This window comes from Ambystoma mexicanum, chromosome 1q (assembly GCF_040938575.1).
Source record: "Ambystoma mexicanum isolate Mex_15411 chromosome 1q, UKY_AmexF1_1, whole genome shotgun sequence".
Classification (NCBI taxonomy): Eukaryota; Metazoa; Chordata; class Amphibia; order Caudata; family Ambystomatidae; genus Ambystoma; species Ambystoma mexicanum.
In genome coordinates, this window is record NC_090922.1 from 1,240,810,410 (window position 1) to 1,240,837,510 (window position 27,101).

Genomic DNA, 27,101 nt, shown 5'->3' on the forward strand with positions numbered 1-27,101 from the left:
AATTCTGGGTGGCGTTATCACCCAAAACTCTGAGCATTGACTCTCCATTGTTCTGTAGGCGGCTCATTTTAGGATGTTTGGACCAGTTCTTGTAATTATTTTTGATGACCTTTAGCCTATCAGAGAGGGTAGATTTATCTGGTATTTTATTCCACGCAGCCCTTATTAAACTACGCATCTCCCATTTTTTAGACCATGTAGTCTCGTTTAATACATGTTTATGAGTTATGATTCTGCCTGGCTGCATTTTTCTGTGGATGGTCAACAGCCCAGAAGAAGTCATGGAATGTGTGGGGTTTACAGTTCTCTATCAATTCTATTGGTCCCTTCTCATTGCAAAGATGGTCCAACGCATCATTTAAGCGGCCAGCGTCTCTCCTATATTTGACTACGCAATTTTTTTGTGTATTTACAACTACTGTGTCTTGCCATAGTTCTATCTCTTTACTAGTATTCCAAGTTACTATCGCTTCTAATCGCTAGTGGTCACTTGTTCCGCCCTCCTTTATTGAGAAATGAACACATTTCTCAAATAGTCTCGTCGATAAGAAGATATAGTCTAGGGTAGATTCAGTTTGCCCCCGACCCCATGTACTTGCTGGCGGGATGTCCCCCTCTATTGAACCATTTGCGATCTTTAGATCCCAATCTGCACGGAAGGACAGCCACCTTCTATCATTAGCAGTTATTACTTTCCTTTTTATTATGGGACCACCTATACTGCTTAGAATACATTAGGAATTAAGGTCTCCTGCAACTAAGATATATGTGTCTGAATGGGACAGCTTAATATCTGTCAAGACAATTGATATTGATTCGAGAAAGTCTACAAGTTTTTCACGCGCAGGGTTCAAGTATAAATTCAGAGCTATCAGCTGCTTCAAGCCCTAATCAGATGACACTACCAGTTTTACTACTAGGATCCCTTCTTGATTACAAGGGATCATAACTGCTTCTTTATAGAGATTCTAATCTAAAGGCCGTCAATAGGCCACCTTTGGGTCTTCCCTTGCCCTTAATGGTTGTTGGTTGGATGTGTTATTAAAAAAAATAAAACTCCATCTCTGGGGAGTTAATTAGCCATGTCTCCTGGAGGAAAATCAGGTCATTTCGACCAAACACCAATGATCTCATCTTGGTATTTCTGAATGAACTGGAACCCTGCATGTTCCAACTGGCACTTCTTAATTTTCCCGCCTAAAGAGAGGTTTGTCCCACTCCCAATTTCTGGCAGACCTGCATTATGATCTCAGGTAGCATTGGCACAGTACTAACTGACCTCCACCCTGGGTCTCTTTTTCATTGCCTGACTGAGCCCTATTCTGGCATGCATTCCTCTAGTGGGCACGCCATCTTTCCCACATCCTCTACCCTCCTCCACCTCTTGCGGGGGTATGGATTCATGAACTACAAGTCCTTGTTGGTGCAGCTTATCTTCTGCTGCGAGGATGGCTTTCACCACTATCTTAGAGGCGAACCCTACTTCCGCCAAGTATGTTACGTGTGGCTCAGGAAATTGCATATATTCAATTTCTTTTGATGAAAAAAGGTATAACTGGTATTTTTTTGAAAAGTGACAGAATAGCCTCCTATTCAAGGATTTATGAGACTGTTTGTTCTTTTGGCTTGTAAACCAAAGTCTCGGCACTGCAAGGGGTGTTGGATCAATTTCCCTAAGATCATAATCCTCAATATGAGGGCTTCCCCCTGCCACTTGATTTTCAGTTTCTTCTTCTAATCTTGGGATGTCAATCGTCTGACTTCCTTGGGCTTCTGATGATTCATTTTTATTCTGTATTTTTTCGTGTTTCTGTTAGGCCAGAGGAATGCTGCCACAGGGCTCTTCCGAAGTCTCAACGCCAATCACCCGAGTTTGGAGTGTCTTTCTACCCATAGCAAATATCGGTGCAATTTTCATTTTTTCACCGCTTTGGCACTGAATTTTTGTGCCAGGTTGTGGTCTAGGTAGGAAGATCGGGGCCCATTTAAGCAGTTTCCCGGTTGTCCTCGATCTATACACCTCTTGGAAGCCCAGAGTCCAGGCCCCCTTGTTATATCCTGGTGCAGTGTCTGTCTGTATGCCTATAGTGATTTTAGTCACTTTGATCCCATCTGACAACGATTGATCATCTTGCTGTTTACTCTTTGTTGACCTAGTGGGAGTTGGTAGATCAGATTCCTGGCCGTCAATTTGCTTTCCTGTGTTTTCTACCTCAGCAATTGATTCCGATTTTTTTGGCGAATCTCTCAGCCCATTCAAAAAGTTGTTTATATTAGTATTTTTTAGCTGTCTCGACTTCATGATTTTAGTTTTCTTCTCACGTATGGCCGGTAGCTGAGCTACAAGAGATAGCTTCTTTTGTTTGTTTCTCCTTGACCTTCTTCGCCGCCTATATGATTGTTGGGAACTTTCCCTCCAAGGAGCGACTTCTTCCATTTCGCCTTTGGTCTGCCATGTCAAGTATTTCTTCTGGCCTAGATGGTCTATTGGCCGGTGTCTGTTCAGCAGCTTGTGCTAAACGGCATAATTCCTCAAGGTCCGACTCGGAAAGACGACTGTTGTCCACTATTTGACATGATTTGGAGTGGTCTTCTTGAGTCAGTGATTTCATTTCTCGTTCCTTAGTCTTTTCCCTTGCTTGCTCTTGTATATAGTTTTCTAACAGTAATTTAGTTTCTTTCCCATCAGCCAGCAAGTCTTTAAGCATATCCTTTATTCCAGATATTTGCCACTCTGTTTGGTATATCCTTCCGATAGTGCTGTTAAAGAGGGTACAACTGATAATTTATTACATTGCTAAGCCCCACTGTTGAACATTCAAACTGTTCTATGTCCTTAGACCTTTCCATGAGGATACCTGTATGTCCTTGGACATCCCCCTTCATAAGTTCAAAGACTTTAACCAGAGAGTTCAAAACGAAGTTGAGGGCTGCAAGAGTGAAGTCCCCCGCTCCCTGATCTTGTTTTGGGCTCTGTGACAAAGTATTTAGTGTGCCCCCATTTGGTCTTTGTTTTGGATATATTGGAGCAGCAGTCTCCCTCCTGGTGTCTTCTGTTGAGTTCAACCTAGTCGATGGATTCGTTGGATTGTTTGGTGGTATCGTTGAAAGGTTGAATGCCTGTTAAAGATCTAAGCCGATGGCTGTAGATCCTATTGGTCTGATCTCTTCAGTATTGTCCAATCCGTGATGTTGGTATACCTGGGCACCCACCAAGAGGGCACCCGTACTCCTGTGTCTCCGCCTCATAAAGAAACGGTTAATTGTCCCTTTAATGTTGGTAGCCGACAAAGTGAAGTCATTTCCACTTGTCAGTATGGCGTTCACTATTAGCACACCATCTCCCGCCTCCCCTGTTGTTTTTTGGGCGGCGGCCATGTAATGGACTTGAGCGTTGACTTGGACCTTGTGGCCAACTGGAAAACTATTGAGCAGCTGCAAGTTCGATCCTTCTTCTGGGTGTGTAGGTTTACAGACAAACGAGCCATCCCATTTCGGGGGCCCTAGAGTCATCCGTTAGCAAACCGTTCCTTAGGTTATATCTAGTGGTCATTGTAGTACCGCTGTTTTGGGTTTTGACTGTGGTGCTTTGTGCACATGTTAATATCCCCACTGGCAAATCAAGTTCAATTTGGTGGGAAGTTTTCTCACGCAGTTCGTATGTATGCCGTCTGAGTTATATTAACCCTCTCTCACCCAACTAATGTGTTTTTTTTTTTACTTGAGGGGTCGTATGAAGGCAGTATTCAGTGTAGGTATAGTTATTGCAGACTTATTTGCAAGGGATCAAAGGGGAGTTTACCCGACAGTCTCCCTTCCGCAAACTCCTCCTTACCCGAATGTTACACTGCCCAATGATCCGCTTCATGTGCCGTCGTCTGGCAGGCTCGATGGAGGCTCAATGGAATTGGTTTGGGTCGATGTAGCTGTCTTTTCCTTCTCTTCTGACCTCGACAGACCACAAACGACCACTTGCTTCTCCACTTTCTCAATGCGCGCGCTCTGGGCTGTTCTGGTGAAATTATAGTCTTGCACAGTGTTAGCAGGTCAGAGGCTCCTCCTCAGCAGTGGAAATGAAAAAAATACTCCAACCTCTGACCACGAATGACCACTTGATTCTCCACTTTCTCTCTGCGCGCTCTCCATGCTGTTCTGCTGAAATTATAATCTTGGACAGCGTTAGCAGGTCAGAGGCTCCTCCTCAGCAGTGGAAATGAAAAAAATACTCCAACCTCCGAACACGAACGACCACTTGCTTCTCCACTTTCTCTCTACGCGCACTGCGGAGGTAATTCGGCACATAACTGGACGACGAACCATATAGCTGCTTTTTTCATAGTTACATTACAAATATTTACAATTTAGTGCTCACTGAGATACAGTGATTTGCTCAGAATCACACAGTTGTTGGTCAAGAACGGAAGACGAAATTATCAACCTATCTATTTAGTCTGTTTCATCTTAGTCCTACATACCATAGTTCCTCCACCCCAACTGTTCCTTTTCGTATCATGACTTTACACCCCTACCTATGTAAAGTACACATTTTTGAGAATGCTCCGTTCTGTAGCGCTATTCGAACGTCGCTTTTGTAGAAGCACTCCCCCATCTCTTATAAGTACAACATATCAATAGTATTTAGACGGCACAAAACCAGAAACCACTCGTCTCTATCTTCAATTATCAACAGATATTAGTCCATACTTGTTCCCCATATGCCCTGAACTGCACTATGCGCCTTAAGCCGCATACCGCTTTCATGCACTCATTTTTTCATGCACTTTTTTTCCCATTTTCAGTTTTCATTGATTTTAAATTTAGTGCATCAGCAACATGTATAGGGAAGCCTCCAGAACTCCACGTTAAAACCCAAGCCAGATAAGCCATTATCATATTTTACATTCCATTTGTACCATTTTTACAAGTGCATCTATCGTGTGTGAACTTGTTTGAAATTATTTTGTCTGCACTGAAAAGTGGATGCTATGAATATGTTTACAATAAAAGTACTGGGTATCACTCCTGGATGAGTGAAGGGCGGAAACAACGAGCTATAGGTGTGTTCTTCAAATAATAATAATAATAATACAGGTTCACAAACAGTACATGTAACCCTGAGCCAAGATTCAAGCTCTAAAGAGGACGTTAGCAACTCATACCCTCATTTGCATTTCGGCTCCAGGGCTGCTTACGCCTTAGCGCACACGTACCGTGACTGTGATGCGCCGGGATCCTGGGGTGAAGTCTGGAAGAGCTGCGTGCATGTATGCACGGAAGCTGCCGACTGCACACTCCACCCCAGGCTTAATGGAAAATTACAAGGAACACGAGCGCAATCAGCAGTGCTCCGTGCAGAGAGATGTCAAACAAGGCTGCTAATGTGGGCGAGCGAACGGGGCTCGCTTGGGCTGGATTCGGATTTGCTCGCCACCGTGGGACACGTGCTTCTCTGGCGTGCGATTAGCCGACGAACCCTTTAACTAACTTTCAGGAGCACAATTGCGGTTGCCTTTGAGAAGGCACGCACTAAACGGGAAGAACGAGTTCGCCGGAAAGTTATTCCCTAAACGTTTCCATTTGCCCACTTTCTTTGGAGGAGGGGTGGGCAGGGGTCTCTTGTATTTGCTTTCCTTCCAAGGTCACTGATCACCTGACCAAACCCATTCCCAGCTGGAAAGCACACATTGCTGTGTCTGCTGCGAGCATTTCCCCGCTGCCTCCCCGAGAGATCACACACCCGGCGTGAGATGGACCGCGACGCTCCCCTGCCTCCTCTGTCTGCAGGTAGGGTGTGTGTGTGTGTGCGGCATGGGGGCTGTGGCAGCGGTAGTCGCTTTCAACTGACACCGCTGTTCTTCCTTTTTTTTTGTAATGAGGCGCTAAACCCTGCTGCAATGCAGAAGAAAACGACACACCAGCGGCTGAACTGTGTTGTGGTGTGAGTTGGGGGGCTTGTGCAGAAGTCCCATCGCCGGGTGAGGGGTTGCGATATTCTGGGCTGTCAGTGGTGTGCGGCGCTGCATGGAGGGGGTCCCCAGGGCGAGCAGACGAATGGTGTTAGCCTTCAGGATCAGAGTGCGCGGTGGCGCGAGGCGCTGCTACCTTTCCTGTCCAGATGCCGGCTTCCCAGAGGCTGTCCTGAGGTGTGCATTAATGATGGGTGACGGCGCTGTTAAAGACCCTGCTTGTGAATGTGTGTGTGTTTTTTTTTTTTTACTGGGGCGATGATGGCTTGTAAACAGCATTTGAAGCTCCCACTGCCTCCCCTGTCCTATTAAAACCCTCCTCTGCTTCCTCAGCGAGGTGCCCGAATGCAGCTTAAATCTTTGGTCTGGGGCAGCCAGGGTTGCGATTCAGCTTTTTAATTAATGAAGATTACGAACATTCTTGGAGGGCAAGTGCCTGACATGCTAAATCAGGGTGGGGGCTCGGTGTAGTGTGTTTTGGGGGGAAGATTGGCTGGGTCTGGCATGGAGGCACCCAGCGCGTTTCGACATTGACAAATCGCTCTGTATGAAAAATGGGCACGCCTGCCGAAGCGCTTGGGAACGCGAGACCTTTGCTAAATCGTTTAAAAGCGCGTGTGCGTGCGTGCATGTAGGGTGGGTGCGGAAGCTTGACGGAACGGGTCTCTCTCTCCCCCTCCCCCCCAAATACTTCTTTTATGAAACTGGGATTTTCAGAACGCGTTGCTATTTCATAAATCAGACCGAGATGGCAACATCTCACACATGCGGATAATTCAATTGTGAAGACCCTTTCCTACCGCACTGTTTTCTGCTGCTCCCAAGGACCCTGTGCTCAAGAGCTGGGCATTTTAGGTGTATGGTCTTTGATAAATAGGTTTATTTCCAAGCCACGGGTGATGCGTGCTGATTGGCCCAGAAACCTTGACTCTTCCGTGCTGGGCTGGACCCCTCTAAACCTTTGAGAACTCCAATTTTGAGAATGTTGTGACCAGGAACCATTACACATTCATAACTTTCGCGGGGACATTGAAAAACGCTGCACCTCTATGGGAACCTTGGAACCATCTTTACCAGCCAGGAACAATTAAACCTTCTTTAAGCCTTCTCTGCACCAGTCAAGGAAACTTTGAACTGTCTATGCTTCTCCGGGAAGCTTTGAATATGCGGTGCCTATCCCAGAATGATTGAATCTTCTGTTCCTGTCTGGGAACAATTCAACCACACGTGACTGTTTGGGATCCCTTTAACGAACCTTGGCGGTCCACGGACCTTTAAACACCTTTAATCCGTCTTAGTATGTTTAGGGCCAGTTAGACCTCCTGTACCTGACCAGGGCTACTTAAACCAGATGGGATCTATACACCTACTGGTTGTGTCCAGGGCTCTGTTAACATTCTGGGTATGTCCAGGAAGGTTGATCTCTTCTGTGCTGCTTGTCAGGAAACTTTTAAATGTGTGCCTGCCCTGAAACTTTCAACCTTCAGTGCCTCTCTAGGACCCTGTAAACCCACTGTGCCCCGAATAAACATTTAAACCCATGTGCCTGTCCCAAAACTGGCAAACCTCCTGTGACTTTCCAGGAATCTTTAGGCCCGCTTTCATCCTCGAGGGACCTTTACACAAGTACTTGCCCAGGAACCAAGTCACTTTCCTTTCCAGTCTAGGAATCTGCAAATGTTCGGTGCCAGTTCTGGGACTTTTTAGATCTGTGCCTGTCCAGGAATCGTTTAGCCCCTATAGCTGTCCAGGAACCTTAACATCCCCTGTGCTTGTCCAGGAACCTTAACATCTCCTGTGCTTGTCCAGGAACCTTAACATCTCCTGTGCTTGTCCTGGGCCTGTTTGGGAACCAAACCGGATGTACTCTGCAGTATCCTTTATAACTCCAGTGACTGCCCAGAAACCTTAAAACTAATGTGCTGTCCAGGGGATTTTAAGTCTGATGTGCTCTCCGGGAACCTCAAACACACCAGTGCCTTCCCAGTCATGTTTAAACCTATTGTGCTGTTCAGGAACCTTTAAGCCTCCCGTGTCTGTCACGAAACATTTAAACCTGATGTGTTCTCCAGGACCTTTTTAAGACTCCAGTGACTGCCCAGACACCTTTAAACCTGACATGCTGTCCATCTACCTTAGAACTATTGTGCTTGCCGAGGAACCTTTAAACTTGATGTGCTGTCCAAGAACGTTTAAACCTAACGTGCATGTCCTGGAACCTTTTCATCTGATGTGCTACCCTGGAACCTTAAAAACTCCAGTGCCCGTACAGGAACCTTAAACCTGATGCGATGTAAAGGAACGGGTGCACTGCATTGTCCCTCCAAGAGCCTTTAAACCCGATGTACGGTCAAGGAATCTTGAAACCCCCTGTGCCTGTCCAGGAGCCTTTAAACCCGATGCGCTGTCCAGGAATCTTGAAACCACATGTGCCTGTCCAGGCACGTTTAACCCCGATGCGCTGTCAGGGAATCTTGAAACCCCCTGTGCCTGTCCAGGAACCTTTAAACCCGATGCACTGTCACGGAAGCTTGGAACCCCCTGCGCCTGTCCAGGCACGTTTAACCCCGATGCGCTGTCAGGGAATCTTGAAACCCACTGCGCCTGTCCAGGAACCTTGAAACCTGATGCGCTGTCAGGGAATCTTGAAACCCCCTGCCCCTGTTCAGGAACCTTTAAACCCGATGCCCTGTCAGGGAATCTTGAAACCCACTGCGCCTGTCCAGGAACCTTGAAACCTGATGCGCTGTCAGGGAATCTTGAAACCCACTGCGCCTGTCCAGTAACCTTGAAGCCCGAAGCACTGTCAGGGAATCTTGAAACCCCCAGCCCCTGTTCAGGAACCTTTAAACCCGATGGATGCCCTGTCAGGGAATTTTGAAACCCCCTGTGCCTGTTCAGGAACCTTTAAACCCGATGCGCTGTCAGGGAATCTTGAAACCCCCTGCCTGCGCCTCTCCAGGAACCTTTAAATCGATGTGCTGTCAGGGAATCTTGAAACCCCCTGCGCCTGTCCAGGAGCCTTTAAACCCGATGCGCTGTCAAGGAATCTTGAAACCCCCTGTGCCTGCCCAGGAACCTTTAAACCCGATGCACTGTCAGGGAATCTTGAAACCCCCTGTGCCTAAACCTGATGTGCTGTCAGGGAGCCTTTAAACCCCCTGTGCCTGTCCAGGAACCTTGAAACCCGATGCGCTGTCAGGCAATCTTGAAACCCGCTGCGCCTGTCCAGGAAACTTGAAGCCTGATTCTCTGTGACGGAATCTTGAAACCCAATGCGCCTGTCCTGGAACCTTGAAACCCGATGCTCTGTCAGGGAATCTTGAAACCCCCCTGTGCCTGTCCAGAAACATTTAAACCCGATGCACTGTCAGGGAAGCTTGGAACCCCTTGCGCCTGTCCAGGAACCTTGAAACCCGATGCGCTGTCAGGGAATCTTGAAATCCACTGCGTCTGTCCAGGAACCTTGAAACCTGATGCGCTGTGAGGGAATCTTTAAACGCCCTGCGCCTGTCCATGAACCTTGAAGCCCGAAGCACTGTGAGGGAATCTTGAAAACCCCTGTGCCTGTTCAGGAACCTTTAAACTCGAAGCACTGTCAGGGAATCTTGAAAACCCCTGCGCCTGTTCAGGAACCTTTAAACCCGATGCCCTGTCAGGGTATCTTGAAACCCCCCTCTGCCTGTCCAGGAACCTTTAATCCTGCTGCGCTGTCATGGAATCTTGAAACCCCCTGTGCCTGTTCAGGAACCTTTAATCCCGATGACCTGTCAGGGAATCTTGAAACCCCCTCTGCCTGTCCAGGAACCTTTAATCCTGCTGCGCTGTCAGGGAATCTTGAAACCTCCTGTGCCTGTCCAGGAACCTTGAAACCTGATGCACTGTGACGGAATCTTGAAACCCAATGCGCCTGTCCTGGAACCTTGAAACCCGATGTGCTGTCAGGGAGCCTTTAAACCCACTGTGCCTGTCCAGGAACCTTTAATCCCGATGCGCTGTCAGGGAATCTTGAAACCCCCTGGGCCTGCGCCTGTCCAGGAATCTTTAAACCCGATGTGTTGTCAGGGAATCTTGAAACCCTGTGCGCCTGTCCAGGAACCTTTTAACCCGATGTACTGTCAGGGAATCTTGAAACTCCCTGTGCCTGTCCAGGAACTTTTAAACCCGAGGCGCTGTCAAGGAATCTTGAAACCCCCTGTGCCTGTCCAGGCTCCTTTTAAACCCGATGCGCTGTCAGGGAATCTTGAAACCCCCTGTGCCTGTCCAGGCTCCTTTTAAACCCGATGCACTGTCAGGGAATCTTGGAACTCCCTGTGCCTGTCCAGGAACCTTTAAACCCGATGTGAGTCCAGGGAGCCGTTACATCTCCTGGCCTGTAAAGGACATTTTGAACCATTATTACTTGTAAAGGAACCCTTTTACTCTCCCATATGTAGCCAATACCTATCGATACAGAGAGACATCGTGGTAATATTATGTTTTGCTGCTTCGTTATTTCCTGTCCCTGCAGTTACACGGCAGTACCTTTTTCTAAGCAAAGAGACAAGTAATTGAAGCAGTGGAAGCAATAAAACAAGTAATCAAATACGTTTCTAGTCTGACTCAGCAACTCTAAGGGATTCACGGCATATTTACTGAACTGGCCTCTCGACCCTGCATACTCGCTGAACTGGCCTCTCAACCCTGCCCCTGCATACTCGCTGAACTGGCCTCTCAACCCTGCCTACTTACTGAACTTTAAACCCCCTATGCTCACTGAACTTGTCTCTAAACCCTGTAGACATACTGAACTGGCCACCCAACCATTCATACTTATTGAACTGGCCTCTCATGCCTGTCTATTTATTGAACTACCTCTTAATCTTGTGCATATATACTGAGCTGGGCTCTAAACCCTGTAAGGACATTGTTTACTGAACTCGACACTCAAATCTACAAACGTGCTGAACTGTCCCCCAACCCTCTCTATATACTGAACAGTACAGTGCTCTGAACCCCGTATAACTTCTGAAAAAACCTCTCAACTCGGAATATTTGCTCAACTGGTCTCTGCGCCCTGTAAACGTTCTGACCTGGACGCTCAACCCTGCACTTACTTAACTGGTCTATGAACGCTATACACTTAGTAAACTGCCCTCTGACCAGTGCATACTTACTGAACTCGCCTTTCAACCTTGCGTAATTACTGAATTGGCCTCTCAACCCTGTATACTTGCGGAACTGGCATTTCAACCCTTCATACTTGCTGAACTGGCCTCTCAACCGAGTGTGCTTACTGAACTAGCCTCTTAACCCTGCATACTTAATGAGCCTGTTTATTTATTGCACTGGCCTCTCAATCTTGTATACGTACTGTACTGACCTCTCAACGGTGTACACTTGTACTCGACGCTCGAATCTCCGAACTTGCTGAACTGTCCCCTAACCCTGTCTATTTACTCAACAGTCCTCTCAACCCTGGACACTTACTGAACTGGTCTCTGAAGGCTGTATACTTAGCGTACTGGCCTCTCAACTCTGCATAATTAACTGCCTGGCCCCTGAGCCCTGCTTACAAACTTAGCTGGCCTCAACCCATGCATGCTTACTGAACTCGCCTCTTAACCCTTTATACTTATTGAAGTGGACTGTAAACTCTGTGTACTTGTCTTTGTATTTTTATTGATTTTACAGCGCTTTTTACCAAAAGCACTAGTAGAAACAAGGTGTAAGAGAAAGCACAATCAAAATGAAAAATAATCCCGTTATATCAAGACAGAAGAGCTTATACAAAATAGAGATCAGTTATTGGAGAGAACACATGGAATCTGAGTTCTAAGGTTGGTCTGAAAGATACAGAGCGCAGAAATAGAAGACTGAATAGAAAGATGGAGAGAGTACCAGTATTTGGGAGCAAGAAGGGCAAAAGAACAGAAATGAGAAGAAGCACAAGGGGGATTAAAGACAAAGAATAAACTGGTTCTGGGAATGAAGGACACGAGGGGGGAATACAGTGAGATGTGTGAAAAAAGTTAGAGGAGCAAGCCCATGCATACACTTGAAGACAATGGAAAGGAAATGATAGAGGAGACATGACTTGAAAGGGAGAAGAGATATAGGAAGGAAGGAAGGAGTGATAGAGGCTTGCGAAGAGGTGACACACAGAGGACTGATAGGCAGAATGAAGGGGGCGAAGATAGGAAGAAGGGAGGCCAAAAAAGAGATCAGAGCAATAGTCAATATGAGAGAAGACTAAACGGGAGAGAAGACGCTTGGTGGCATGAAAAGAGAGAAAGGGTCAAGCACGATGTGTATTAAAGAGAGCGTACTGTCAAGATCGAGCAGTAGAAGAAATATGTAGCTAAAAGTAAAGTGAAGGGTGTTGCGGTTTATTACGCGGTCGTACTGAACTCAGGGAGTTCCTTTCCCCCCAATCAAGGTGGCGCACGACAAAGCACTATTCGTTTATCAAGGTTCACTTTGGTAAGGCCTCCAATCCGTCTTGCACGCAACCCAAACAAATACCCGGTGCCACAATGGACTAGGATCCAGGCCAGTGTGTAGTAATAATATAGATGTATACATTTATTTAATCCAAATTTGACAAACAGACTAACATCAGCCACCAATGCTGTGGCAACAGAAGAACAAAAATGACTTCCATAATAGCACCAGCACAGGGCTAATACTGAGATATGCAGTCACAATTTCATGCAACTTTCTTTTCAAACCCCTCACCAGTACAGAAAAAGAAAAATTCAAAACACACAGTGATTGCTGATTTGGTTATAATACTTTTAAACGAGATCGGCTGGCTTATCTTTCTCCACTATGGCACGACTCAACTTTGATTGAAGAAAATACATGGTGGTGCCGTTTGATTTCTGGTGAAAAACCCCGCTGGGCAACGGCTACGGCAAAAATAATTCAGGAGGCTTTTCTCAAAATTGCGAACCAAAGCACGAATTCCTTACCGGAGGTGCTTGGTGGATACCAACACGATCACACAGATGCACGACATGAGGTCTCAACTGGCGAATCAGACTTCGGCTGAACATCCCCTTTTATTCTGTAAAAAAAAAAAAAACTTTTCCTTGACTTGACTTCACCTCAACTTTCTAACGCCTCGTCTGATCGCCGCCTTTTGCACCTGTGTGGGTCTTCGAAACTTATTGAAATCAAGAACTGATACCCCTTGTAAAAATCATGTTTTTCTAGTTGATTATGTACAAGTAATAATAAAAAAAAAAAAAATAATACTTTTCTCCCAGCAGCCCCCACCCTCCAAACATCAATTAGACTTGACCCCTCTGAATTGAAGGCCAGTGGCAGATAGGTAGAACACAATGTGAAAATCGTTTTCGGGTTCTCATAAAATGCACTCTTTGGAAAAGGAATTCAAAGGGAAAAATGTTTTTTCACTTATTACCACAGATGCAATATGGGGCAAAGAAAAGCAATGGGAACATTCATTTTTCCACAGCTAAAAAGAACAGGCAGAGTGTTGTGGTTTGGGTCAGAGCACAATGGGAACAAAGGGGCAATTTTGTTTCCCCCACAGCACATGCAAAGGAAATACCAGGCTTCACACTTCTGATTTAAAATGAAGGGGATAAATGGGGAATTTAGTTTTGCACCCTGCGCCCTCACTTGGAAACAGGGTTTTGGGGTTAATTCTTTTGACAAATCATTGTCTATATGAGCTCAAAACACACTGGGAAGAGCTTGTTAGTTTCGAATGCTAACAAAACACATCCTGTGATTTCAATTGGGGAATTAATTGATTTACTTTAATTAAATATGCTAAGGATCTACACAGACAAACAGGATATATTTCTATGAGGAAATGACTAAAACAATGCTTGGAAATGCAAGGCCTACACAATCTTTGGCTTTGGGTATAGTTTTACTTACTGGAGATACCTTTTAATGGGCATCAGGGAACAGCAGGGCACCTCTGGAACAGCAAGGGTGTCAGTCAAGGACAGTCCCCTATGGCTCCTCCAAGGGGTCCCAGTCAGCTTCTGTCTTCTGGTCCCTGTCTCCAATGTAAGATTTGAGGCTTCTCTGCTTGGGTGTTTCTCGCAAGAGTTCAGCAGCAGTTTACCTCCCAGAATAAGGGAAAAAGCCCAGTTCTGATGAATCCAGCGAAGGGATTGGTTGGTTTTCTCTACCCACCTCCCACCTGTATGGTAATGGGACAAGGAGATGAGGGGTGTGAGTTAGGAAAGCTGTGTGAGGAGAAAGCTTTGTCATCCCAAACTGACATGTGGGCTTGGCATGTTCAAACTCTGAAAATCCATCAACATGGCACGTACCCTAATTTTTCAAATCTTTTCATATATGGATATATTTTTAAGAACTACATTTTAAGGCCAATCAGATGATACTAATCTGAAATCAGCACGCCCTTCCTATGCAGGGATACAGTTTTTCTTTGTTTACTCAGGAGCCGTATAAGTGAAAAATATGCCACGTCATAGTTCCCATGTTAATTTTGTCCTTCACCCTCACACCAACTTTCAAATCTCTTGGAATCAAGGGAAGGCCCAAATCAAATGTTCATTAATAACGTCTGTTGTGTTTATCACACAAACATTGTTTTGGCATGGTTCAAAGGGGGTTACTGCCACCTTTTAACAAAAGTCTGGAATGACCATTGTGGCATATACATTGTCCTTTTTGTGCAATAATATCTATTTTTCCATTACCTAAATTCCAGCCTTTCCATTGTAATCTTAAATTGCATTTCCCCTTAAGCATGTGATTAGAGAGAGGCTGGCTCATGTTTATCTTCACCTATCCCTTATTGGCCTATAATGGCCATGGCTGAAACTCTAATGTACATTTTATGGGAGTTGTGACCTTGAGGTCACTTCTGCTGAAAGAACGGGCACAGCTTTATCTATTTCCACCGTGGTTTAAATCTAGGCAGTGTATTTCTTTATATTTTTTCATGCAATGGACCTGATTGATTGTTGACATGAACTCCCTCTCCAGGACCAGCAGAGGAAAGGTCTTGGAGGTTAAGTTTCATTTTCAGGAGAAAGGACAGCTGCATGTAACATTCTGCAAGTAATGGCTTTTAAACTCACAAACAATGCATTTTACATGACATTTTATAAGGTGCCTGGGCCTTATATCCATGTGTAATGTACTTTGTTTAATCTCACTGTTGCAAAAGACCAGAGTATTACCTCTGGATTGTCCATATGTATAGAGCAGTTATATGAGAAAACCATGTTCACCTTGAAACCAAGTGAGAACTTATCTTACCATACTATCATTTGGATGGGAAAAAGGGATTTATTTCTTATACCTGCAATAAGCTTGATTTCACTTGAGATGAATGGAGTACAATCTGGTATTATATTGAAGATAATGTACACACTGCTATCTGTCTCTTTAAGTAAACATGCAGCTCTCCATGGATTTAGTAACAGCATTGTCAGCCACATGTCTTTCTTTTCTTTGCTGAAATGCACTGAGCATATCTTTGCTCTTTTGAGATATAAGCCCACTTTCTTTCCTTTGAGATGTAGGCTTGTTTTTAATTCAATAGGCCTCATGTCTGTCATCACCATTTGTATGCTGGCTTTAGATTTCAAAGGGACCTTACAAATAACTCGGCCTCTTTATTTCTGGCATTCAAGGGCTATTTTTTACCCCACGTGGTTCAATAATTACTCTCCAATTTAGAGCAGAGGAAGAAAAGGGAAGGGAAAATGGGAGAAAGGGAAGGGGGAATAGTGGGAGGAATCATAGAAGAAGGAAAGAATAGAACTTCAGTTTTCAAGGGATTGAGCTGAAGAAAACCTGAGGACATCCAATTTTGAACTTCAATGAGGCGGTTAAAGACAGTAGAATGCAAACTGTCACTGAAGGAAGAAAGGGAGTAGAATATTTCGCTGTCATCAGCATAAAGATCAAAGGAAAGATTAAAGTAAGAAATAAGAGCAGAAAGAGGGGTAGTATGAAAAGAGAAAAGCAAGGGGCCAAGGACAGACCATTGGTGGACTCCATAGAGTATATGATGGGAGCGGAAAGTTTGACCAGCCCAAGTAACAGAATAGGAATGTTGAGAAAGGTAAGAATGAAACCACTTAAGAACCGAGCCATTTAGTACAAGAGTGGAAAGGGATGAAATGAGAAGGGAGGGATCAACAGTATCAAATGTCTCTGCGAGATGAAGATAAAAGAATATTTAGAGTGTCGAGCTGTAAGAAGAGCATTGGAAAACATGCAAGAGGGCATTTTCAGTTGAGTGGGATGGTAGAAATCCAGACTGAAGAAGAGGCAAAAGAGAGTGAAGATTAAGATAGGCAGAAACGTGAAAGTAAACAGCATTCCCAAAAAGTTTAGATAGAAAAGGATAAGGAGAAAAAGGGAAAAACCCAGCAGTGACTGAAGGATCGAGAGGTGTTTCTTCAGGATAGGGAGAATTAGGGCATGTTTAAAAAGGGAAGGAAAACAAGAATTATTAAATGAGGAGTTAAAAAGAGAGGTAAGATAAGGGACAAGGTGAGAAAAGATTTTGGGAAGAAGAATAGATTGAAAAGTGTCAGAAGGTGAGGTAGGATGAGCATCGGTGACAAGAGCAGAGGTGTCAAGATCAGAAAGAGAAGAGAAAGAGGATAGTAAATAATGAGGTGAAGTTACAGAAAGTGGCGAGAAGGGGGGAAGGTAGAAAAAAAGGAGAAAAGAGTTTCCCCTTTAGATGTGAAGTAGTTTGCAAAGTCAGAAATTGAGAAAGAAAAGGGATGTGTCAAGCGGTTTCGGGAAAGAATAGTGTGAAGAAGCTGGAAGAGACGATAAGAATGATGAGAGAGGGAGATCGTAAGTTCACAAAAATAAGATTTTTTGAATTAAGTAAAGTTAAATCATAAGAAGAATGCAAGGAAGAAAGTGCAGAAAGACCATGAGAAGATTGAGATTTTTTCCAACGTTGTTTAGCTTTGCAGAGGATACGACCGACGGAGGTAAGGGCAGGGGTAATCCAAGGCTGGGAGGTTTACGGGTAGGTCAGAAGGGACGAGCAGGATAGGTAGAATCAAGAGTAGATGATAGATGAGAGTGGAGAATACTTGAAGCATCATCAGGAGAGCACAAATAGAATGAAGATATAGAGGAGTAGAAATGTGAAATAGAGAGAGAAATGAGGTACAACTAAAGAGATAAAGATTATGATGAGTAAAGGTAGAAGCAGAGCGAGGGGGTGGAGGGGGAAGAGAGAGAGAGAAAGAGAAAGTAAATGATGGTCCGAGGAGTAGAGAGGGTGGGCAGAGATGGAGCCAATGACCGGGGAGGAAGATAAAATAAGGTTGATGCAGGAGCCGGATTGATGGGAGTGGGATGAGGGGAAGTGATAGGAGTCAATATGAGATAAAAGTGATGAGTGGATAGAAGAGGTACGAAGATGGAGATTGAAGTCACAAAGGAGAAAGAAGAACAAAGAAGAGGGAGGAAGAGAAGAAAGGAGGGAGTCAAGGTGATCAGTGAAGTCAGTGGATGGACCGGGAGGTCGGTAAATAGTATGAAATTAGAAAGGAAAAGGGTATGAGAAAGAGGAAACATTTTATTCAAAAGAAGTTAAAACAGGAAGACCAGAAGGAAGGGGTAAAAACATTCAAGAAGAGTTGAAAAAGATCGCAGTACTGCCGATACACCCGAAGGGGGAGGGGGTATGGGAAAATGAGTAAAGGTATTATCAGGAATGATCTAGGTCTTAGTAAGACAAAGAAAATGAAGATTGAATCAGAAGAAAAGATCAAGAATGGAATGAGACTTATTACAGACAAATTAGGTAGTAAGAAGACCAAGATTAATGGAGAGGATGGAATCAGTGGAAATGGGAGAAACACAGGGGTCAGAGAGATTGTGAGTACTGGTAGATGACTGCTTAGGAAATGAATGATGGGAAACCCTTAATGAAATAGGGGTAGGCATGATAAATAGCAATGAAAATAAGAGGGGAATTGAGTATATGAGGGAGTGAATGGTAGTGTGGTGCATGATCAGGCACAAACCGAAGCAAACAGAGAATAGCAATGCCCTGTGAGTGGGATGCCGAGGGCTACAGATGCACTAGAGTCTCTTCCTGTTATGCAGTCATGTGACCACAGTAGCACGTATGGGGGGGGGGTCAAAATCAAATAGCCTGCGGCAGTAAAGCGGCCAGTTTGGAGGAGAGCCTTCAAGTCACAGGATAGCAACACGAACAGGTATAGTCCAGTGAGGGGGGCCCAGGTGAGCTGTAGAGGTTACCCAAACAGACCTATCAACACGTATGAGCTGGCCTCGCAACCCTGAATAATTACAGAGCTGACCATTCAACTGTGCATACTTACTGAGGTGGCCTCTCAACCTTATATGCTTACTGAACTGGCCCTCAGCCCAGCTTACATTTAAACTGGCCCCAAACCCTGCATGCTTGCTAAACTTTCCTCCTTACACTCTATACTTAAACGAAACGGGTCTCTCAACCTGGTATATTAACTACACAGACCTCTGAAGTCTGTATGCTTACTGAACTGGCTTCTCAACCCTGCATACATACTAAACTGGCCTCTCAACCCTGTGTTTTCGTTCTGGAGGAGAGGAATTCGCTGACGGGCCCATTGGTCAGCACTCACCCTCTAGACCTTGTAAGACAAGATAGCTGCACCATGTGAGGACAGGGGGTGCAGGATTCACTTACTCCAACACGACTCAATAACGAGGACTCAATAAGTTGGCAAAGGGAAGTCCATTTAATGACAAGTACATCAAACAGGGAAACAAACGGGAATCAGCTGTAGTGCGATCACCTGTCTCGCTCCGACTTCCTCGAACTTCAGTCGGACAGCACTTCTTATAGGCCAAAATCGTCATTACTGACGTCTAATTTCTATAAAAAATCATCATGCAATATAAGTGGTTAGGAAAGGTAACTTAAGTATAGGTGTTATATCTGTATATGATAATGGGGCATGCGGATTGGATAACGCTTATCGGGTGGGCATCTACGCCCATCCCTCTACATCACGCGTGATGTATGTCACTACAACTACGACGTCCTATTGGTTACAATATCTATAGGACTCCAGATAACTTGGTCCATTGTGATTGGGCAGGTTACACCCCTAGACATACATTTCCACTATTAATTAGCAGCATGCAAAATGGACACCCTGTGCCTGGTGTCCCAAGTTTCACCCTGCCTCCCTTCCATCAATCAGTGTTTTAGGGTGACGTGTCAATTAGTTGGCTAAGGATGTCCTCGAAACTGTAGTCTCTTATCGGGAAAAGTTGTGGCATCCTCGGGTCCTGGATGACATCAGGCGATGGTACTTCTTCGTGCCTGGCTGGTCACATGTTAGTTCACCATGAATCTGCTTCAGTTTCCAGCTTTTAGTGCATTTAATTCTATGTCGGCCTAGCCAACTGCATGGGCCCCCCTTATCTTGACCTTCATGAGGCAGGCTGTTATGCTCTGAAGTTGGAGTCTTGTGAGCTGACGCTCTCCTCCCCTTCTCTGGTTGACCTCGATTTCCTAGGCATGAGCCGCTCTTTGTTGAGATTCGATTCCGCTCCTTTTCTTGCCTTTGGCTAGGTTTTCGAATCTTGGCCTGTCAGGCCTCTGGCCGCCTGGGTACCTTTCTGCTTTTACAAAATGGAGTCGCACTTGTATAATGTGCCTTATTGAGGTAGATATATGATTGGCGCTTGCCACTCTAGCTTCTAATAAGCATTGCAAGCAGTATCGATTTATTAGCATCTTGCGTTTCAAGCCTATTTACACACGTTTAACAGGACGGTTGCTTCCATCTTGTCTCGTAACACTGTTTCCTCACGTTGTAACTCCCTGCTGTCTTCACATGTTCGTCTTTGTTCCATGTCATTAGCTGACATTGTCAATTTGGGCTGCAGTAGATCCATTGTCCTTCATACCTTCTTCGTTTCTTAAGGTATGTGAACTTTGTTCCCTCTGGCGCAAATTTATTGGCTTTCACAAAGTCTCTTATTTCTTCATCAGTCAGGTCTCTGGGCTTCCATCCTGGTTCGACATCAATCATTATTTTCATCCCTATGGCTTTCTTTGCAGTTTTCTGGCACTGTGTAATGATTATCTTGATAACACCGAATCCTAGCAATACCATTTCTAGTAGAGCTCCCAGAAACTTGAATATATCTGCCATCCATTGTGGGACCCACAAGAATAGGTCTCCAAACCAGCTGTAATTCTCTACTTTCATCAATCATCTGGTTTTTCAGGCTTGTCAGCATGCTTATGGCCTCTGTTAGGGTTCCGTTTTTTTCATCGTGCGATGGTACAAATGTGCAACATGATTCTCCGATTTTTGCACAAACACCTCCATCCATTGCAGTGATCATGTCAAGCACATATCTGTTTTGGAGGGTCATCAGTCTGATTGCTCTCAGCTCTTCTTTGATTGCGTTGAATCCTTTTATAGTGGTATTGATGGTCTGCAACAACTCCCATCTGGTTATCTGCAACCATTTAGTATTCACTCCAACTTGGATGTGGGGCAGGAGTAGTGTTGTGAATACTGTTGAGGTGAGGCTGAACAGCCTGTGTTTGTATGGGATTGCATGGAATGCCTCTTCTGATTTGGGAGAAAAGTAATTTCCCCTCTTCATCCTGGATACCAGTTCCACATATCTTCTTCTTCTTAGATGAGCATCTGCTTTCGGGAAACTGTCCAACTTTAAGTCATTCTTAGGGATCACTAGTGCGGGAACATGGACGTTCACTAGTGTGCATATGCCTCCCCAGTATTTCGGCAGCCTTATGTATGTCTTGGATCCACACGCCCAGTAATGGTCCATAATAACTGCGGTTCCTTGTGTCATTCCCGGAGCTTCAAAGATTTGTCCGCAGTTTTGGTTCTCTCCCATCTTCCTTGTGCCATTGTTTCTGAAGCATAGTTTCGGGCTCTCCAGTGGCACTATGTGTAGGGGTCCCCCTCTATCTTCGACCCATGTTAGCAACTTTACTAGCTTTGGCCACAGAGGTTTGCATAACCTCTGCGAATTCTCTATTGCTTCCTTGCAGGCTCCAAGGACCATCCACGCTCGGCAGATTACTACTCTGTCTTCCCATCCATCTGGGGAGACCACTGACTCCCAGATCTGCATTTGGCCTCTGTTCTTCCGTATTTGAGCCTCCTCTGCAGTTTTTCCTTGAATGTTCAGTCTTGGGTTTATTTCCCATCTTATCCCTGATCCTTTGACGGCAGGGTTCTCGTACCTGATCACATGATTTCTGGTGTGCGCTCAGTTTCTTGTTTTAATGTCCTGGACTTAGCCATCTTCATCCGGGTAATCTTTTTCGTTGGCCCATATCAACGAGGCGTCTATTCCCATAAATTGTCCTCTGGTGTTGCACATTGCTACATGTGACATACAGTGTGCTGTAGGGACATCGATTTCTACAGCCACGAAGATCTTGGATTTTCCCATGCTATATGGTAGGTGTGCACAGACGAAGCATTCTCCTTCTGACTGTCTTCGTCCTACTTCCTTCATGTGCTGGTACCATATGTTGTTTCCGTGATGGGCTATGCTGTCCAGGTAATCATTTAAGTTCATTGTTATCTTCATGAGGGCTTCTCTTGATTCTCGGCGTTCTTCTGTAGTTTGCTATGGCTACGTCTCTGAATGCATCTGTGCTACTTTTCCACTTCGGGTATCTTGATGGAGCAGGCTGCCTCGACTGCATCGCTGTGGTAGGAGGAGGTTTTGTGCTTCCTTTCCTTCCCTTTTGTAGTCTGCCATAAACTTCCCGTAACCACCATTGGTTCACCAACCTCCCAACTCGTGGCTGTGTTGTAGGCCTGCGGCTTGTTCCTTGCATTGGAGCAGGTGTGCTTGCTGTTATAGTTTCTATAGTTCTGTTTTTCAGCTCCTCGTGTAGTTTCTTTGTTTGGACTATGAATGGGAACAGATACTCTATTAGCTGGTGTGTCTTCTCTGTGAGTTCTTTCGTGGCCACTTCTGTTCTTTTGAGGGATTTTGCTATTTCCTCCGTCTTTGGTAATTCACTTGGCTTTTCTTGGTTATCTCCACTATTCCCTGGAATTGAATGTTCGGCAGGCAGTCTCTCCTTCTCTGCTGCCTTTGTTGGAGGCCTTGTAGCCATTGACACTTGCCCTTGCCTGTGTGCATCCTGTGTGTGGGTGCGTGCAGTGGTCAGTGCAACATTTTCATTCATTCTGTGCTGACCCTGTCTCCAGCCTGTTTCCCCATTCATCACCTCAAGTGTATACGTATCACTGCTAATTACATTCAATTTTAAATCATTTGCTTCATCATTAGCTTTTCTTGGAACTGGAATCACTATGTAGGGTCTGGGTGCTTTTGTGGGATTCGTATGTTCATTATCTGGAAGGTGCACTGAAATTGGGGCGCTTCGTGCACCAATGGAGAGAGCAGTTCTGATAGTCAATGACAGAAAGACAATGATGATCACCAAGCATATACACATGATAGATTTGTAAGACATCTGGCAACATTTTCTCCCAGGAAAGCGGGGTGCCCTTCTGTTGGGGGTAAAAGCAAGTTACTGTTCTGGGCCCCCATTTAGAATGAGTTCATAGTCAGTTATTTATTCCTTCTTTTGCTCTGGTCTCGTATTTCGAGAGTTCGTTACTATTAGAGGGACGAGTGCTTCTCCAAATGTCCCCCCTTACGTGAGTGACGATGGTAGTCTCTGGGTCCTCAGTACAGTTCCTGTGCTAGACTAAGGAAAAGGGTTAGGCTAGCAGTTCTGATACATCACATTTATGTATGCATATCTAAAGTAGGTGAGGTCCCAGTGGATGCCTCGAATTTGCCTTGGTCCTGAGGACATGCTGGTGACAGTTCAATGCGAAAGAAGAAACTGAAAGAACTGCTACAAATTACACAAAAATGGAATGCTGAAAAAATAAAAATAAAAGTGAACATGTGGCAAAAATAGGAAAAAATGAGCTAATCGTACAAAATAAAGTTGTAAAAATAGGCACATGAAATAAAAATGAACATATGGAAAAATAAAAAACGAGTCAAAATCGCAAAAATAAGATGTTGTACAAACAGGAACAAAAATAAAAGCAGAAGTCCATATATGAAAAAATAGAAAAAATGAGAAGGATGCAGGAAAGTAAAAATAAGATGGCGAAGTTCTTGTGTCTGCTCCTTTCGTTCGGTCTCTCGGCGACAAGTTGAAGAACAGTGTCTCTTTTCTCTATCTGAAACAAGGACGACAAAGTTCTATTTTGGATTTTCTCCTTCTAAGGCTCTCCTCAGCAGTGGATGTCCATAATTGCTTATTTATTTGTTTATTTGTATTGCGTCGGTAGCAATAGTTGCGCTATGATAGCCCTCAGGAGCTTCTTTAATTGCGCGTTTTTGCTGGATCTCTGAGGAATGTGGGTATGTCAACATTGCTGGGTCTACCCACTAGTTCTGGAACGTTTTCAATGAGGTGCAAGTAAACACGGTATGCATATTGGCTGTCTTCTGGTGTTAATGACATTTGCTCTGATTTTCTAGCCTCTAGATCACAGGCCTTTCTTCCAGCGTGAACAGTCTTTGTCTCCTCGATCTGTCCCTCAGCGAAAGGTCGCACTGGAATCTCCTTAGGAATTCTCGCTGGAAGTTGGACAGTTCCACTTGGAGCATTATGCTATGGAGAAGTGTGCCCATGTGTGGGGCGTTGGCCGGATCTCTAAGGAAGGTGATGACGTCAACATCTGCAGGCCTTCCTACCATTTCAGGATAGTCTGTGACTAGTCTGAGCATGACATTGTGGGCCAATTGGGTATCTGTGGGAGTCGGGGACATCTGCCTTGTTTGCTGGGTCCTGATCACAATCCTTTCTTTTGACGTGAACAGTTTTTACACTTTCCTGCTGCGTGGATTGCAACCACGTAATTTAATTTGTACAACACTTGGTTTAGGAATTCGTTGTTTCTTGGATCTCTGATGAAGGTTAGGGTATCTGTGGTTCTCCCAACAAGTCCTGGGCATTCCTCTATGATGCGGAAAAATAGGGCATATGTAAGTTCATCAATGATCACTTGTGGTGGAAGCATCTGTACCCTTATCACCGTTCTCTAATAGTACAATGAAGGCTTCCGTGATGACAGTCAGTAGTTGCCAGATTATTTTCTTGTTGGCCAGATCTTGGATAAAGTCTGTGACACTGGCTCCTCTCCCTATGAGTGATGGGTATGATAGCACAACGAGTTGGAAATAAGTTAGCACATCCCACTTGAGACTTCTGCCGGAAGGTACCATAAGTTCTGTCAACAAAGTCTCAACACTGATTGCTTCAGGATACTGTGTTACACTCTTAGGCAATGTCTTATTTGCAGTCTATCAGAGTCTTGATTCTTTGTACTAATTGAGTATGTTGTGCTTTCGAACGCTCATTTTATCAATGTTGTTGTGGCTTAGGATGTGCTTCTCTTTACCCTGCAACTGGGATGTACAGAGTGGTCTTTATTTCCCCTTGCTTGGGGAACCTGTCCCGTTCTATGCCACACTTTGCATCCGGGTTCTTTGTCTTGGTTTTCTGCTCATGCATCCTTCTTCTTCACCATGGATCTTGTTTGCACGTGCTGATGTTCTTCCCCATTGTCCGTGGTCTCTTTGCAGTCGGATGCAGCAGGAGGGCTCTCCTCTATGTAGGGCTTAATGTCATTTATGAAGATCCATGCCCTTCTGCCCTGGAGCTTGATGGCGGAGGGGGTGCAGTCCTCTAAAATGAACGGGCCATTAAATCTTGGCTCGTCCCACCTTTTCCTGGTAAAGTTCTTCACCAAAACGCTGTCACCAGGGAAGATGAGGGGCGCATGTACACCTTGCTCGGTGTCTGCTTCAGCACTTCCTGCTGTGTTTTGTGCTGCGCCACCCCCTTCACCGTTGCTGCAGTTGTTCTGAAATGACAGAGGCACTGGATGTCAAACAGTTAGGTACATTTGCATCTCTGTTCCCAGAACCTCCCTAGTCGGCTGGGCATCACAACTAGCTCTATCTCTGGGGGTAAGAGGGGTCCTCATCCTTCTGCCTGTAACTATCTTGTGCGGCATGAGGTGATGGTTGGAGCCTGGTTGGTTCCGAAGTGCATACAAAGCCAATGGTAGACAGTGCAGCCATCCCTTTTTTAATGTGAGCTTCAACTTGGCTATCCTCTCCTTAAGCAAGCCATTGATCCGTTCACATATCCCATTCCCCTCTGGATGATACGCCGACGAGAACTTGTGATTTATACCAAGCAATGAACTAATCTGTTTGAACACTGAATTTACAAAGTGGGCCTCATTATCTGATCTCATTACCTCGCACACACCCCATCTAGGGAACACTTCTCTCACCAGGAATTTAGCAGCACAGGCAGCATCGGGGTGTGTACAGGGACCTGCTTCTATCCATCTAGAGAATGGACACACCACCACAATTAAATACCTATACCCATTGCACACTTGAATCATGTCGACATTGTCGATATGTAAGTGCTGGAATGGTCCGTTTGGTCTGGGAATGATTCCTCTCACTACCTTTAATGTGTGCCCAGCGGTGAACTGGCAGATAATGCAGTTCACCATGAAAAATGCAACATGCTCTGCCAAATTCGGTGTGAACCAGTCTTCTGCGAACGTTGCAGCAAGATTTTCTTTTGTCAAGTGGATGGGGTAGTGCAGTTGTTTTAGTGCTACCTTTAGGAGGGCGACGGGCATTACTGGTTTACCAGTGCTGTCTTGCCTCCACAACCCGTCAGAGGGGTTTAAGGAACACCCTTGATGCTTCCATAAATTCTTCTCCTCCTGTGGTGCCTCCCCCTGGAGCTCCATTAGCTGAGTCTGCCCCATATTACTATCGGCTTCCGTTGTGGCATGCGCTACCATCATTCGCTCATGGGTACATGCCACCTCCACGTCCATGATTGTTTCATTCTTGGATGCCATGCGCTTGGCTTCCATGTCTGCTTCATGATTTCCACGAGACACCAAATCTGTCCCCTTGGTATGAGCGGCGCATTTCACGACCGCTATGCCCACTGGGAGCTGTAGTGCTTTTATCAGCCTGTCCAATAAGGCTGCATGTTGCACTGGCGTGCCGTCTGCTCGGAGGTAGCCTTTTCCAGCGTGCTAGACCTGCATGCACTGTGGACGTCACATAGGCAGAGTCACTGTACACCGTTACTTCCTGGTCTGCATGATTCTCAATGGCGAGTATCAATGCCAACAGTTCTGCAGCCTGTGCCGAATAGTGAGATGGTATTCGTGCACTAACGAGTACTCGAATCTCCCCGTTCGCAAGGTGCTTTACCACAGCCACGCCTGTATACCTTTTGTCCGTCTTCTTGGTCAATTCTCGAAGACCCGTCAATAAAGACGATCTCTCCACCTGCTAGGGCATTTTCTTTTACCCTGGGGATTTCATCATAGAATTCCTCATAGTTCGCACAGTCGTGTATAGGTTCTCCCTCTGTGACTGGCTCGGCTATGTCACAGAGTTTACATTATATCGCACTATTTTGATCGATGGATTAGAGATAATCACCTCATAGGCGGATGCTCTTTGAGATGTCAGTTTGCCCTTTGGCTTCTATATGGCGAGCAGCGAGTGCTCAACCTACAATGTTATGGAGCACCCCATCACAATGGATGACGCCTTCTCGATGGCGAATGCAGCAGCAACTAGGTTTTGTTCGCATGGGAAGTGGCCCTTCATGACCGGGTCCAGACTCCTGCTGTAATATGCTAGGGGCTTGTAGCACAGCGAGGTTCGTTGTGCGAGCACTGCCGTCATAAAATTGCCATCGGTATGTGAGAACAAGTAGAATTCTTCTGCGTAATTAGGAATCCAGAGAACTGGGGCCTTACAAATTGCCCCCTTGAGTTCTGTAAACCCTTTCTCCATTGCTTCATTCCATTCATTTTCTCCTTTTGTTGCCTAGACCTTTTTAAGGGCCTGTAGCAAGGGCTTCGTATACGAGCTGTAGTCAAAGACACATGTTCTGACATAATTGCACAGGCCTAAGAAGCTTTGCATTTGTTTTATCGTGCGCGGCTTGGCCGTGTTCATGATAGCTTCAGCCCCTTCTGGGATTACCTTCTTCCCCTCATGTGAGATCAGTTGCCCTATGTACAACACCTCCTGTTGGCA

At 45.2% G+C, this 27,101-nt stretch overlaps 1 protein-coding gene across 3 annotated transcripts in view; it reads left to right on the top strand.

The window, feature by feature from the left end:
- KANK4 (KN motif and ankyrin repeat domains 4) overlaps nucleotides 1-27,101 on the top strand; it is a 1,485,983-nt gene that overhangs the window by 890,878 nt on the left and 568,004 nt on the right. Inside the window, exon 1 of one of the 3 annotated variants that reach the window (XM_069642032.1) lies at nucleotides 5,184-5,784. The exons of 1 other annotated variant lie outside the window; for it this stretch is intronic. The gene's annotated coding sequence lies outside the window, so the exon portion shown is untranslated. Of the gene's footprint in view, nucleotides 1-5,183; nucleotides 5,785-6,027; nucleotides 6,144-27,101 lie in introns of those variants that run through there. One more of the 3 variants, XM_069642034.1, reaches the window with a different exon arrangement.